This window comes from Eulemur rufifrons, chromosome 7 (assembly GCF_041146395.1).
Source record: "Eulemur rufifrons isolate Redbay chromosome 7, OSU_ERuf_1, whole genome shotgun sequence".
NCBI lineage: Eukaryota > Metazoa > Chordata > Mammalia > Primates > Lemuridae > Eulemur > Eulemur rufifrons.
The window spans coordinates 67,440,353-67,455,499 of record NC_090989.1 but is presented as its reverse complement, the minus strand read 5'-3'; the positions used below and the strand labels follow the sequence as shown (position 1 = coordinate 67,455,499).

Genomic DNA, 15,147 nt, shown 5'->3' with positions numbered 1-15,147 from the left:
CAACAGCTACCATCATCACAAAAAGAGACACAACCAGGGACTCTTGGTGTAAGAAAACAGCACACCTATAAAGTGTCTTGCCAAAAAATATCTGAGAAACCTGATCAAGCCCCTCAATTCAACTCCCATTTTACAGGAAATTCAGAGGTAGAGGAACAAGTTAAACATTTCACCACCAGCCAATATAAGGATGCAATCATCAAAATGCAGACTGTGGGAAACTCTAATAGTGGCCCCCAACCTTTTTGGCACCAGGGACTGGTTTCATGGGACAAATTTTCAATGGACCGGGCGGGTGGGAGGGGAGGGGAGGATGGCGAGTGATGGGGAGCGGCTACAAATACAGATGGAGCTTGCTCACTCGTCACCACTCACCTTCTGCTGTGTGGCCCAGTTCCAGTCCATGGCCTGGGGGTTGGGGACCACACCTTTACAGGACAAACAACCTGCTCTCTTCAACAAATGATTTGCCAGGAAAAAAAAAAAAAATAGAAAAAAATGATAGAAAGGGAATGTATAGAGACTTAAAAGATATATCCCCATTCTCAATGTATGGACCTTATTTGGATCCTGATTCAAACAAACTGTTAAAAATTATAATATTTATCAAACAATTGACATTTTGAGCACTGACTGGATTTCTTGTAATATTAAGAAATTATGGGCTAGGTGCAGTAGTTCACACCTGTAATCCTAGCACTTTGGGAGGCTGAGGCAAGAGGATTGCTTGAGCCCAGGAGTTTGAGGTTGTAGTGAGCTCTGATGACAACACTGCGCTCCAGCCTGGGCAACAGAGCAAGATCCTATCTGGAAAAAAAAAAGAAAGAAACAAGATTGCCCATGAGTTGATAATTGTCGAATTGGGTGATGGAAACATAGAAGCTCATTGTTCTATTCTGTTAATTTCATATAGCTGATATTTACTATAATAAAAATCTTTTAAAATTACAATTATAAAAAATGCAGTGCTCGCTTCGGCAGCACATATACTAAAATTGGAACGATACAGAGAAGATTAGCATGGCCCCTGCGCAAGGATGACACGCAAATTCGTGAAGAAAAAATAAAAAATAAAAAAAAAAAGAAAAAATAAATAAATAAAAAATGCAATGAAATAAGCCCCTATCACTTGACTCCCCATTAAATGCCACCTTGTCCTTCTAGTACTTTGGAGTCCTAATGGCATTCCATGACCTATGGTGGGATCCCATGCAACCACAAATATATTCTTCAGCCAACACTTAAATTACTTTGAAAATCCTTTATATTTCCCATGAGAGAAGTAAATAGGGTATTGTGTATATACCTTGTAGAGCGATTCCTATGCACATTAGAAGCTCTAATACCTTGGAATACTTTCTCCACTTGTTTTCCTGGGCGCTGCTCTTTTTTCATTCTCTTCCTACCTTATCGCCCCCTTCTTCGTTGCTTTCCCATCATCCCCTGTTGCCTCTCAATGTTGGAGTGTCGTGGGCTTCAGTCCTGGACCCTGAGACCTCTTTTCTATCTACCCTAAATTCCTAGTGAATTCATTGAGTCCCAAGGCTTTAAATGGTGTCTATAAACTGATGAGTCCCACATTTATATCTCTAGCCCAGAATCAATCCCTGAACTCCAGATCATTTATCTAATTTCTCACTTGACATGTGCATTTGGAATTCTAACAGTCTCTCAAATTAACATATCTGAAACAGAATTCCTGATTTCCACACCTTCCTGACTTGCTCCTCCCCCAGTGTTTCTCTCTCCTATAAATGGCACCACTTGCTCAGGCCAAAAACTTTAGAGTCAGCCTAATGCCTCTTTTTCTCTCACATCCCATAGTCAATCTTTCTACCTTTAAAACGGGCCCAGAATCCAATCACTTCTTGCTACCTCCACTGCTTCTTTGCTGGTATAAGAGATCAGTATCCTTTACCTGAATGTTTTCAATCGTTTTCCAAGTCTCCCGGGCTTTCATTGTTTCCCTCAACCCAAATGCCCATCAATACATGATTGGATTAGTAAGCTGTGGTATATGTATACCATGGAATATTACTCAGCTATAAGGAATGATGAAGATACGACATCTCTATGGTTCTCCTGGAGAGAGTTGGAACCCATTATATTAAGTGAAGTATCCCAAGAATGGAAAAACAAGCATCACATGTACTCACCAGAAAATTGGTTTCCCTGATCATCACCTAAATACACATCTGGGAACGACACCAATCGGATATCAGACTGAGGTGGGGGGTGGGGGAGGGGATGGGGGTATGCCTACACAATGAGCGCATTGCGCACCGTTTGGGGAATGGTAACGCTTGAAGGTTCTGACTCGGGAAGGGGGCGGTGGGGAAGGGAGGGATATATACCTACATGATGGGTGCAACGCGCACTGTCTGGGGAACAGACACGCCTGGAGCTCTGACTTGGGGGGAAAGGCGGTACATGGGCAACGTATGTAACCTGCAATTCTGTATCCCCCATAACAATAAGATGAAATAAAAAAAAAAAAAAAAAAAGAAAGTTACTTCTCAAATGTAGCAATTCAAATGATCTGACATTGGATCATGTCACCCCTCTTCTCCAAATCTGCCCATGGTGTCCCATCTCAGGGTAACATCCAAGGTCTTAAAGGATTCACAAAGCCCTTCCGCTTATTGTGTGTAAATGCCCCTGCTCCCCGTTAACTACCCCTCTGACCACGTCTTGCTGTTCTCCGCTTCCCTGACTGTGCTCAGCCCCCCCAACTGTACTGCTGCTCCCTGAACCTGCCGAGAATACTCCCACCCCAAGATCTCTGTCTTCATTTGTCTTCACAAACGTCACCTGATAACCTCCCACGGTGCGCGTGCTGCACACGCACATACACACAATTTGCAGCACTTCCTCTCCCGTGTACTGCCCCTTATTTTTTTCTATAATGCTTATCCTTTGCTATACTATACATTTCTTATTTATTTATTACCTGTCTTCCCTATTGGAGTGTAAACTCTCTAAGAGTAGGAAATTTGTTTTGCTCACTGCTGTGTTCCTGCTACCTAATACAGTGTTTGGCACATAGAGAGTCCCAAAATGTTTATTGAGTGGATAAATCAGCGAAGGAAGGAGTGAGAAGAAAGTCTAAATGCAGATGGGTAGGTACTAAACATTTAAGATGCTCACCAGATCCCAGCAGTGCGTGGCGGACAGGTAGGAATTAGGAAGGGTCCCTGCTTGCCTCCGGGTTTACGCTGCCGTGTTGTGATATGTTCGGAGGCCCGTGTCTCGAGGAACAAGGGATCCTCAGTCCAACACCCCTGTGGACCTGAGTCTTACCAACAACCTCCTCGGGGAGGGAGGAGGATGTGTCCTTCCTAGTTGAGCTTTGCGATGCCTGTGGCTTTTTGAGAACTCCAGAGTCAAGGGACCCACCTAGGATGTGCCTGGACTCCTGTCCCACAGAAACTGAGACAACCAATGTGTGTTGTTTTAAGCCACTAAGTTTGGGTAATTTGTTATGCAGTAATAGTCAACCTATACAGAATTCGGTTTACTGACTGGACCATAAGTTCCTTGAAAGCGGTGACTGTTTACTCAGCACTTGTCAGATGAATATTTTTTAAATGTCTGAATGACTTAGAGTTTTTAATCTTTCTCTGCGTCTGCATGTATTTTAGGGGGAAGTTGAGAAAAGCTGCATCAGGCGGCTGCTAACCAGATGCTACTTTAAATGTGCTGTCTGTCTCTCAGCCTCGCCTCTCGCCCCGAATCCACCATCCCGCCGCAGCGAACCTCCCAGGGCTGCAATAATGTGGAACAGAGTGAAGTTGCCTAAACAAGCGATCACTTTCCACACATAGAATGCATATCTCAGAGCTGGGGATAAGCAGGGAGAGAGTCATTATTATCAGTCACAATGGCCCCTTGATTAGAAATTTGAATGCTGCTCCTCTTAGAACATTAACCTGTAGTTAACAATCACAGATTATTGCTGGAGATCAAGCTGTTTGAATCACAGGTTACTGCTGGCGATCAAGCCCTTCAACCGATGCACATCGCTAGAGGTGTGGTCCATGGGGAACAATCTTCCAAGTCTAAATAATGCATACAGGGGACTTTTCCAGAGCCACGCATGTGGCTAGCACCCAGGTCGCTGGCATCCAATCCCTCATTTTGAATCGCAGCCAGAGAATGTGATCAATACAAGAGATTCAGCACGTTAACTTTTGGGTCCAAGCATCTGCTTTGTCCACGTGCACACTGACACAGGCAACACCTACCCCGAGATACAGTGCATTTCTTTCACCAGAAAGCTGACCGAGGCTCAAACTAAAAATTCCTTAATGCAGCTGCTTGGCTTTTATTACTGAAATGTATGTACTTCCCCAGCAGATGATTGCCAACACTGCTGGGGCTGGACAAGCCTAGTGCTAATTTTTTGAGGTAGCAAAAAAATGTGTTTTTTCCAAGCTGCCTTCCCTGAGGAGGAGAAGGGCTTGGTGATGCATCACCCAGCTGGGCAGCGCAGGGTGTTCTATGCTTGGTAGAACTGGAACTATGCAAGGGCGTGGGGGTCGGCCTTGAGACCCGTGCAAAACAAATAGATTTGAGAGGGGTTCTCCCTGGGAGGGAGTGGGTTAGTTAGTGGAGACTTTAGTGCAGTGAATAACAAGGGACTCCCTGGGTTCTGGGAGGCAGCTCTGTGTAGGGGGACTTTGATGATGATGAGGGACTTATCGAATGAGATGAGGGACTCTACCAATGAGACAGCTTAGGCTGGTGATTTAGGAGATCCGAGGCTTCTTATGGACTGACTTGTCTTTGTTCTAGCCATGCTGTTCCTCCCAAGGTCAATGTGTGAAGATGTCCATAAGGCCTTCTGCTGGTATCTGTGCTCTTCCATAAAGCTCTGGGGAAACCAGAATGTGAAATAAATATTTTATTTATTTACTTTTTAAGTGATCTTAGTAGTCTCTGCCATTCTATCTGGGACCTGATTATCATTTGATTCATTCATTCATTTATTCATCCATTCAATACATTTTCCGAGCATCCACTTTGTGTCACGTTTTTCTGGGCTTTGGAGTTACAAGGGTGGGCAAGACCCATGAGGTCTGTGCCTTCATGGAGTTTACTTTTGTGCAGGGATGACAAGGGTCTGGCATCCTCCAAAGGGGTGGGTCTGCAGGCTCATCGGCTCCCGTGGGCAGTTGTATTCCAATAGTTGGCATGGGTGCGATTGGCCCAGTTGACAGCTGTTCTGGAACACAAAAATCTGGAATCAGCATGTCAAAAAGCCTCCCGAAAGGATTGCTCTCTCTTGTCTGGGACTTTGGAAGCTTCGGAGAAAGATGTTTTTGTCCAGGCAGAAGGAAGCTGAGTCTTGGCAAGGGGGCATCCAAGGGAAACTCAAAACACCTGGAAGTGATCTCAGCTTGAGCCTCAAATCCTACTTTTGTCATTAGAGATGTAAAAACATCCCTCAACCTCCACCCCATGAAGAGCCCACCAACTACAGTTGGGTCTAGTAGACTGAGGCACAAGGCCCACTGAGGATCAAAACAACAGAGTACAAAGAATTTATCCGTTTGTTCCTGAATAATGTTTTGGAATATGATAGTACTGTGAATCTTCTAGAAGCCAAGTAAATTGGCTTGATCTGAAACAATGTCTGAGAGGAACATGGGTCAAATAGTGACTCTTAATCCTTCAAGAGCTTCTCACCCTTGGCAACACATTAGAATGACCTAGGGAATTTAAAAAATTATTCATGCCCAAGCCCAATCCCAGCCCAATGAAATCCATAGCTCTGAGTGTGGGGTCTGGGCAGTTACTTTTCCTTTGAAAGTTCCTGGTGACTCTGATGTTCAGCTGGGTGGGGAACCGCTGCTCTAGAAGGCTCTGGATTGGAGGCAGGCCTCTTCTTCCAGAGAGCAAAGGTAAGTTAAATAGGCTTCTGGTACATGCCAGAGGGACTTTCAAGCTAACCAGTAAATGGGTCAATAGGTCTAAATTTCAAAAGCAAATTTCCAAAGTTCAAGTCACTTTTCCTATGGCTAGAAACCTTTAAAATTGTAAAAGCAAACCTTTATTTCCAAAGCAGCTTTGAAGTTTAAAATTTAAAGCTGGCAGTCTGGATCACTCTGCAGAAGGGAATGTTTTAAATTCCTGGGGAGCATGTCAGAATTTCAAAGGGTAATAATAATAGGTGAAAGCTGACTGATGTCTAGAGCCAAGCAGGCAGCAAGGCTTAGCAGGATTATAGTCACCAAAAACCTCTGGGCCCTTTCTGGGTCTTCTTCATAGAAACAGGCAATTATGGAGTTGGAAGGCCGGCCTCCCATCCAGCAAAAGAATCCATTCTAGAACATCTCTGCTAGAACAATTTAGGTAAAGAGGCACTTACCATTTTTCTAGAACGGTCTACACCACTTTAGCTGGATTAGTGTAAGAAAGGTGTCCTTTCTGCTGAGCTGAAAACAGCACGTTTCTCACCAGTCCTGGTTTGGCCCTGTGCCAGCCTTGGAGCACCTATGACAGCATGTCCACTCCACGGGTCCTCTCTTCTCTGGCCTGTGTCCTCAGTTTCTCAGACCATTCTTGATGTAAGATGGTTTCCAGACTCCATACCACCTGGGTGTTCTCTTAAATCTGTCAATGTGCTTCTTAAATATGACACCCAGAACCAAACACTAGGTATGAAATATCAGATGCACCAAGAAGTGCTGGGGCAAGATTCAGACACAGAAGCACCACAGGCCGGCTTCTCTGTAATTAGAAAGGCAGGCCAGCCCTGGCTGGGTCAGCGTGGGGACTCTGGCATGGGCTGGGATGGACCCTGCAGAGGCACAAATCTTGGGTGACCATAACCACATGGTCAGAAAAGGATGAACAAGATGTAGTATCAATTTGTAACCAAGGATTAGACACAAATGCTACGTTGTAATTTTAGTACAATTACTCCTTTTATTTTTGTTAGTAAACATCTTGAAAACGTGTGAACTGCTCAGTGTGTAGACTTCGTAGTATGGAAAAGAGGGAGGTCATAGAAAAAAAATGAAAAGCAAGGTGAGAAAGTGCTCCCTGTGCACTGGGCAGGAAAAGCCCTGCTGGCCACTTGGGGATGCTGGCTGAGAATCAGAGGCTCTGAGGTCAAACAAACATGATATGGGGGCACCAGGTGGTCCCCGGCTGAAAGCTAGTAGAATAATCTAGAGGGCAGGGCAGGATTGAGACCAATAGTGGGTGTTAGTGTTGGTGCCCTGCTTCCCTGCCCAGAACATTGGGAAGCTCAGTGTTCTTAGGGAAGCAGAGAGGAGGCAGAAGTAGTGCCCCAAATACATTCATCAAAAGCCACTCCCCTCCCGGAAGGAAGACAGCAGCTGTCTTTGCTCCCTTGCACACCTGCTTTCGTCTTGTGCTGGAGAGTCAGGGCTATATAGAGTGCTCTAAAGCATGTCTTATCTGGAAAGAGACAAGTTCAGAGAAATTTCAAAGGGTAGCAGACCAGAGGCAGCGCTGCCCTTCAGAAGGTGAAGGCTGCTTAGAGAGCTGGCAGTCTGAAGGTGAGAATAAAAGCAGGCACACTGCTTCCTTGTGCTGGAGCCAGAAAGAGGAATTGTAACAAGAAGTGGTGTCATCATTCTGCAGTTGTCCTAGCGGAACCTGGAGATTCTCCCCCGTAGTGAAGATGTCCTCTGTCTGACCAGCGGAATAGCCTTCTTTCAGAAGGAAGCTCAGGGGAGGCCAAGGTCTCAAGTGGTCACAGGGAGGGGGACAATCTCATGGGAGGCAGCCTTCAAGTGGCTGCAGCCGTCAGTTCTTTTTTTTTTTTTTTAATGTTTTTTATTTTTGAGACAGAGTCTTGCTCTGTTGCCCAAGCTATGGTGCAGTGGCGTCAGCCTAGCTCACAGCAACCTCAAACTCCTGGGCTCAAGCAATCCTCCTGCCCCAGCCTCCTGAGTAGCTGGGACTACAGGCATGCGCCACCACGCCTGGCTAATTTTTTCTATTTTTAGTAGAGCCGGAGTCTTGCTCTTGCTCAGGCTGGTCTCAAACTCGTGACCTCAAGCGATCCTCCCGCCTTGGCCTCCCAGAGTGTTAGGATTACAGGCGTGAGCCACTGTACCCAGCTAGCCACTAGCTCTTTATCATTTTGTTTGTTTAGTCCTCGGCACATCACCACACACAATGACTTAATAAAAGGCTTCCTGATTTTGTGGCTGGCTAACAGCTGAGAAGGCAACATCTGATCTGTTTTCCTACTTCCTGTGTCACCACCTTCTCTGGCAATGATCTGTACAGAAGAGACCTGAGAAGCAAGTACACAAACTGAGGGTGGGAGGTGGGGGTGAGAAGAAGTTGTTTCGTTTTCTTTGTCTGAAATATCTGGATTTCTGAGCTCTCTGCCTGATATCTGAAATGATGTGACATTACAACAATTGGAAACAAATACAAAGGACTTCCATAAATGGATATTTTCCTTTTAGAAACCAAAAAAAAAAAAAAACCTATTACTGATACTATTTTAAACTAGAGGACATCAACATTTAGCTTGAGTGGATACGCACAACCTCCTCTAACAACTCAAACACAGACCTGGATGCTGCCTAGTGAAACCCCCAACATCTCAGAAATTCCCGGGAACACCTAATTCTCATGTTTTAGAAAAGAAGGGAGCAGATTTGGAAATAGAATCTGTAGAAATGGATGTCGGCCTGCAAAGAATCGCACCACCTGAAGAGGAATTTAAATGTTCTGAACATGTGCAACTATCCAAAGTCACGGAGTATGAAATGCGTTCATTTATGCATTCAAGTGTTCATTTATTTAACAAATGTTTATTGAGGGACAGTTCTGCGTCCACAGCGTGTATTTGACTTTCCAGGTTAGAGGCAGCTCTGCCAGAGGGCTCTAACTCTCAGGAGGGAGATACTGCATATTCATGACTCTCCTCCCGAGAGAGGCAGGGGCCCCAGGCGGTCAGGCAGATGGAGCATCACTGTTGGATTTCATAAGCTCCAGCAGCCTTCACATTTGGAAGCGCAGTTTATGGAGGCAGATGATCTCACCTACATGGCTGGGATTGGGGCCACCTGAACCCAGGCTTGCTAAACCTTCCTACTCTCCACATTAAAATGGCTCTGTATCTTTACTCATTGTCTTCTCCTTCTGTCTTGTTTCAAGAAGGAAGTGTCCAAGGCTAACTACTCCAACTGCACCCTCAAGCCCTTCTCATTCCAGTGTCTTTGGAGCCTCGCCCCATCAACTGTCCTCACCCTCTCCAGCATCAGGTCTCTCCCTTCCCTCTTGATTTTTCCTGCTCTCCACAAACATACCTACTTCCCCCCTCTCTTGTACAAAGCATCTCTCTGTTCTGCTACTCCTCAAACTACCATGAGTTTCTCTCTCTGTTTGCAGTGACCACCAGCCTTCTCAGATGGTACTTCTTTCCCTCTATTCACTCTGTCATCTCCCTGAAAACTCCTTAGGTCCACTCAATGGAACCATTACTGCAAAGGGGACCAATGACCTCCGTGCTAGAGAGTCACCTTCTTCCTTTAGAAATAGAACCCATTATCCTTAGCTGGGTACCAGACCGCCCAGCTAAAGACTACATTTTCCAAGTGTCCTTGCAGCTAGATGTTGCCATGCATATAACTTCTGGATCATCCCCTTAAAAGGAAGGGGCATGCTTTTCACTTGCACTTTTCACCTTCACCCTGGCTAGACTGTGGAGGGATGCCAGGGACGGTCACTTTAGACCTGAGATGGAAACCTCATGCGAAGATGGCAGAGCAAGAAGAGAGAGGGAACATGGGTCCCCATCAGTGCGGCTCTTCCAAGTAGCCCTAAACTGTTCGTGCTGGACTGTTACAGGAGGGCAATAGACTTACACTGTTATTTTGGTTTTCATTGCCATAGCCAAATCTGTATCCTTATAGAGTAAACTGTATCTTCATCAACACAAGCTTCAAATTGCCACTTGCAATGGCCTTTTCTCAGGCGCCCCTCCCTGACGTCCCTGCAACACTGGAACTTACTGTGGATCACCCTCCTCCTCCTCCCGCTCCCCTGGTACTGCCCAAGACTGGCTCCTTCCTGCCCCTCTGGCTGGTCCTTGTTTGTCTGCTTCAGTGGCTTTCCCTGCTCCATCCCTCCTTTCTCCACGGCCTTTCTCCACTGACGTTGTCCTCTGCAGTGTGTGCCCCTTTGGAAAGCTGATCCCAGTCGTGCTCTCGGCCCTTTCCTCAAGTCGTGCCTCCGTGCACTGCTCCTGACACGTGCAGATACTGCACAGCAGTGAGGCCTGAGGGTGAAGAAGCCCAGCTCAGCCACCTACTCAATCTGGGATCTTGGGCGAGTTACTTAACCCCTCTCTGCCTCAGTTTCCTCATCTATGAAAGGAGGATAATTCAAGCACTTATCTCAAAGGGTTGTTGTAAAGATTAAATGAATTCATGCATATCCAGCATTCAGAACAGAGACTGGCACCTGGGAAGTTGTATGCCAAGTGCTAGCTCTTGTTGTTGGCATTCACACCTGAGGACACAGGTCCCAGGCCCTGACCATGGCCGGCCCAGACATTACCTCAGAATCACAGTGACGTCATAGTGCGTTGATGGTTAGAAATGAGATCAGATTTCTCCGCCTGCCTAAATTCCTGATCTCCTCCCTGCTCTGGCAAATACAAGATAGCTTTACTCCCCTTTGTGTCTGTAACTTTTGGACACCAATCTCCAGTCCTGACCCTTCACTCAAGTCCCAAAGCCACCCCTTGAACAGTCCACGGCTGTGGCACCGCAAACCTGTCCTTGCGCCACTGTCGGAGCTGTCCAGATGGGTCTGCTTGGTTGGTGGAATCACAGGCCTTGTACCAAGCAGCTGACCCAATGTGATAATTCCCAAATGCTACTGAGCATTTTCACTGGGAAGCTTCTCTTTCCTTCTTCTCAGTCATTGTGGTATCAGACTTCTGTGGATTAGGAAGGGGATCCCTGATTTCAGAATCAGACCGATCCTAATTCAAATCCAATTTACCCACTAGCATTGGGCAAATTACTAAACTATTCAGAGTCTCATAACACACAATTCACAAGTATGCCAGGGAAAATTAGACGCATTTAGGTAATGCACATAGAGACCTTGGCACAAAGGAGGTATTCAATAAATATTTCTTCTCTTATGTTAAGTAACGTTTGTCCTGTTTACTTTTACTTATATTTTGCATTTATTTTCCTGTAAACCTTACCCGTGGGGCCAGAGGGTCTGAATTTGCTTGTGCCCCTTACCTGTAGGGGAAGCACACTTTAGTGGGTTTGGTAGCCAGTGCAACAACAACTAAAAAATATGAAACTTAAATGAATGAATTTATATTAGGCTGGTTCCAGCAATGAGTTTAAGAGACCCTTTAATAAAGATGACCTTGCTTCCTGCCCTAGCCATGCCGTGTCAAACAGCCCAGGCAGTCAGCTTTTCATCTGACTGTACACAGAGCGAGCCCAGGAGGAGCTTTGCTTTTTTGTTTTTTACAGGGATTGTTCCTGAAAGGTAGGTCACTGCCATCTAGCTCTGGTCCTTTATACTTCTAAAGTCTCATGACTGACGCAGAGGTGGGGAAAGTAAGTAGTTGCCTCTGAAAACAACCAAGCATAGATCTAAAAGAAATCAAATAGGTTCTTGTCCTCTTCCCAAATAAGCACTTGACTTCCTTAATAAAAATAAACTAGCTCCCCTAACATTGCCAGTGGAGGGAGCCTCCAAATATTGTATGGGATATACTTATCCTAAAAAATTATTTATCATTGATCTGAAATTCAAATATAACTGGGTATCCTGTATCTTATCTGGCAATAATAACTAGGAAGCAAGGGAAAGTGGTAATGATGGGTTCCGTGTAGGAAGAGGGAGAGGAAAACGTGGACAATGTGGGCAGGGCCAGTGCCCACTTGCGAAACAAACAGAATTTTTATGGACAGGCGATTTTAGTAAGCGAAGCAATATGCTCTTGCTGGGTTTGAGTCCAAGACTCCGAGCCGTCGAGGGATGGTGGGTTTTGCGTTCTTTCCTTTCCTGCTTTTGAGATCATGCCTGAAGGAGGTCTCTAGCACCCCACTGTCCTCAGGGAGCGAGACTCTTCACGCTCGCCTGGATCTGTTTGTTCTTTGAAGAACAAGCGTTCAGAGAAATGGAACACTGAGGGGAAAAAGAAGAGATATGCAGTGAAATGCCAAAAGTATAACCTAATCTGGGCCAAATGTAGCCCACAGGATCCTAAAATGAGACACGTGGGCACCTCCAGCCTCTAATTACATAGGGAGGATGACGCAGATTGGCTGTAGCTTGGGTTGCTAGAGAGTACACAAAACCAGACGTTTCTCTTCTTATGGGAAAGGGGAAACAGTCGCTTGGGAGGTGGTGGGGTGGAGAGAAGGCATGCATTTAATTCTTGTCAGTACGAACATGTTTATTTCTACCCACCTAATATAGTTTTTGTGAGATTAAAGCACGCAAAATGGCCTATAGGGAATAAAATGAAATCAAAACAAAGGAGCTCAACATTGCTAATTATCAGGGAAAATGCGAATTAAAAACACAGTAAGATACCACTACCTACCTGTCAGAGTAGCTAAAATTAAAATACAAAACAAAACAAAAACTGACAGCACCAAGTGCTGACGAGGATTTGGATCAACAATACAAAATGACAGTCACTTTGGAAAATGGTGGCATTTTTTTACAAAGTTAAACATACACTTGGCATAGGACCCAGCAATCCCACTCCTAGTGAGTGAATAGCCCCAAAGTCCATCCACTGGTGAATGCATAAACAAACTGTGGTACATCCAAACAATGGAATATTACTTAAATGAAAAGGAACAAAGCCACTTACACATACAAAGACATGGATGGGCTGGGTGCGGTGGCTCACGCCTGTAATCCTAACATTCTGGGAGGCCGAGGTGGGCGGATCGTTTGAGCTCAGGAGTTCGAGACCAGCCTGAGCAAGAGCGAGACCCCATCTCTACTAAAAATAGAAAGAAATTATATAGACAGCTAAAAAATATATATATAGAAAAAATTAGCCAGGCCTGGTGGCACATGCCTGTAGTCCCAGCTACTCGAGAGGCTGAGACAGGAGGATCCCTTGAGCTCAGGAGTTTGAGGTTGCTGTGAGCGAGGCTGACGCTATGGCACTCACTCTAGCCTGGGCAACAGAGTGAGACTCTGTCTCAAAAAAAAAAAAAAAAAAAGACATGGATGAATCCCAAAAGTATTATGTAAGTGCAAGAAGCCAGACTCAAAGGCCAACATTCTTTATGACCATGTTTACGTGACATTTTGAAAAAGGCCACAAACTATAGGGACAGAAAGCAGATCAGTGATTGCCTGTGGCTGGGAATGGATACAGATTTTCTACAAAGGGGCATGAGGGAATTTTGGGAGTTGTTTGATACCTTGATTGTGGTGTTGGTTACACAATTGTGTACATTTGTCAAAACTCATTTAACTAAAAAATTAAAAAGGATAAATTTTACTCTATGTAAATTATACCTCAATAAATTTGACTTAAAAAGAAAACACCTTAAGGTATTATTTTTATCAAGATATTGCTATCAGGCTGGGCGAGGTGGCTCAGGCCTGTAATCCCAGCACTATGGGAGGCCAAGGCCAGAGTATCGCTTGAGGCCAGGAGTTCAAAACCAGCCTGGACAACACCCTGAGAGTCCCATCCCTACAAAGAATTTAAAAAATTAGCTGGGCTTGCTGGCATGCACCTGTAATCCTAGCTACTTGGGAGGCTGAGGCAGGAGGATCACTTTAGCCTAGGAGTTCAAGGTCACAGTGAGCTATGATTGCACCACTGCACTCCAGCCTGGGTGACAGAGTGAGACCCTGTGTCAAAAAAACAAAAATAAAAGCAAAACAAAACAAAAATAAAAACAAAAGATACTACTATTACCTATGTTAATGTGAACTAATATTTACTGAGTAATATATGCCAGTCACTGTGGCACACTTTATATATTACACGTTTTATATGATGATTTTAAATATATATTAGATGATTATTGAATGTATCACATTATTTTATATACATATGTATAGATATTACAGCAATTACTAGATGAAGAAACTAAGGCTCAGAAAGGTTAAGGAACTTGCTCAAGGTCACAGAGGTGGTGAGTAGCGGAGCTGGGATTGGAACCCAGGTCTGTCTGATTCCAGAGCCAACATAGCTTGCTGCCGTAGTTCAAGGCATAAGCATAGAAAACTCATGTATCTCTTAGTCAGGGTTTCTCAACCTCAGCACTATTGACAAGCGGGGGCTGGATAATTTTTTGTTGTGTGGGGCTGTCCTGTGCATTTAGGACATTGAACAGCATCCCTGGCCTCTACCCACTAGATGCCAGTAGTGCCCCCCAGATGTGACAACCAAAAATAGCTCCAGATATTGCCAAATGTACCTCGGGGGCAAAGTGGCTCCCTTTACCCATTAAAAACACTGAGATTCAGCAAAGACTACACACACAACAAAGATCCACATGGAACCACTAGTAATACCGAAGGCCCAGAGAAGAAATATGGCATATTTGGGTAGCTGGGGCCCTGACTTAACTGGAGCATTTGGGTACTGGGTGAATCCCCAGCAGTTAGTTAATTCTGCATAAAGCTCATGTGAAGAAATACATATGCACCTGGCATAGAAACACAAAGATGAAATTATAACTTTTCATGACAAATGCCCACGTCAAAATGCATCTTTTTCTCTGTTATGCAGTCACCCTGGGAAGGTTTATGCTGCTGCCAGAGGTGCCTCATCGCCCAGGACGGTGCTGGGTCTGCCCTTGGGAACTGCCTCTGCTTTAAATTCTCCACCTGCGGCAAGTCTTCATCCTCCTGGAAACAGCCAGAAGTTACCAAGGATGGTGAGCAAAGTGGGCGATCAAACTAGGTGATTAAGTTATCTTTTTTTCCCAAAAAACTGCACATAATATGTACAGCTTATTCAATGATTATTGTATGTTTGGCAGTTTTTTTAAACAAATTATATGATAATAATACAAGCTACCAGTCCCTCAGAGCTTGCTAAGTGCATTGTAGTCTGCAATAGTCATCTTATTGAATCATAACTGTATGACCCATCACCATATACAAAAATTAATTCTAAATGATCAACTA

General features: G+C 44.7%; 1 non-coding gene across 1 annotated transcript; it reads left to right on the top strand.

Annotated features, from left to right (window-relative positions):
* Positions 1 to 965: 965 nt before the first annotated feature.
* Positions 966 to 1,072, top strand: LOC138388760 (U6 spliceosomal RNA). Its single transcript, XR_011234250.1, has one exon. It is a non-coding gene; the product is annotated as a U6 spliceosomal RNA (small nuclear RNA).
* The last annotated feature ends 14,075 nt before the right edge of the window (positions 1,073 to 15,147 follow it).